We start from the raw sequence: 1,402 nt of genomic DNA on the forward strand, positions 1-1,402 counted from the left end.
AAGCTGGCTCTGATCTCCTTAAAACCCATCTCTTTCTATCCTGGGCCCTTTAGTGGCAATCCCCATGGGCCTTGGATCACGTAGCCTCTCCTTACTATCTGCATAGGAGGATGTAAGTTCTTGGTGGGAAGACGGACAAAGCTGTGTCCTTCACAATAAGCAACATGAAGTCCTAGAGGAGGAATATACCATACAGGCCAGCATGTTAGACATGCTTGTACTTTTTTTCAAAACACACACACACTATATCTCTATCCGTATCTGTATATGTATCTCTATCTAGATCCTCATTTGTCTCTGCATCTGCAGCTGTATTTGTATCCAAGGCCACATCCATATATATCCAGAATCTATATCCACGTCAACAGAGCCACCACTTACGCAGTATCCAAAGCATCACTTTAAGAATAGAAGCTGGCCATTACTGCAGGAAAAGGTCCCGCAGAGCTGAGCAGTCAAGATGTGGGACTTCACCGAAGACCAGACCGCAGAGTTCAAGGAGGCGTTCCAGCTGTTTGACCGAACAGGTGATGGCAAGATCCTGTACACCAGTGTGGGGACGTAATGAGGGCCCTGGGCCAGAATCCAACAACACCAAGGTGCTCAAGGTCCTGGGGAACCCCAAGAGTGATGAGATGAATGTGAAGGTGCTGGACTTTGAGCACTTTCTGCCCATGCTGCAGACAGTGGCCAAGAACAAGGACCAGGGCACCTATGAGGATTATGTCGAAGGACTTCAGGTGTTTGACGAGGAAGGAAATGGCACTGTCATGGGTGCTGAAATCCGGCATGTTCTTGTCACACTGGGTGAGAAGATGACAGAGGAAGAAGTAGAGATGCTGGTGGCAGGGCACGAGGACAGCAATGGTTGTATCAACTATGAAGAGCTCGTCTGCGTGGTGCTGAATGGCTGAGGACCCTCCCAGTCTCCTGACTCCATGCCTTTCCCTGTGTGAATTTTGTATCTAGCCTGAAGTTTCCCTAGGGTCTCTTGTCTCAACACCTTTCCCATCTTGTCTCTCTTGGATGATGTTTGCCGTCAGCATTCACCAAATAAACTTGCTCTCTGGGCCTTCGGAAAACAAAAAAGAAGAAGAATAGAAGCTTTAGTGCCAAAAAGGTAAAATAGAGTTGCCCTTCAGTATCCATGGGGGATTGGTTCCTGGACCCCCATGCATACCAAAATCCACAGCTGCTCAGGTCCTTATATAAAATGGTATACTATTTGCATATAACCTACACACATCCTCTCATATACTTTAAATTATCTCTATATTACTTACAATACCTAATACAATGTAAAGTTATTTTATACAGTTGTTATACTGTGTTATTCATGGAACAATTACAAGAAAATAGATTTTTACATGTGTAGTACAGACATAATCATCCTTTTTTGTTT

At 44.8% G+C, this 1,402-nt stretch overlaps 1 pseudogene; it reads left to right on the forward strand.

Moving 5' to 3' along the window:
* The first annotated feature begins 408 nt into the window (after positions 1-408).
* Positions 409-1,066, forward strand: LOC105488169 (myosin light polypeptide 6-like; annotated as a pseudogene).
* The last annotated feature ends 336 nt before the right edge of the window (positions 1,067-1,402 follow it).

The sequence above is a fragment of the Macaca nemestrina genome, chromosome 7 (assembly GCF_043159975.1).
Source record: "Macaca nemestrina isolate mMacNem1 chromosome 7, mMacNem.hap1, whole genome shotgun sequence".
NCBI classification, from domain to species: Eukaryota; Metazoa; Chordata; class Mammalia; order Primates; family Cercopithecidae; genus Macaca; species Macaca nemestrina.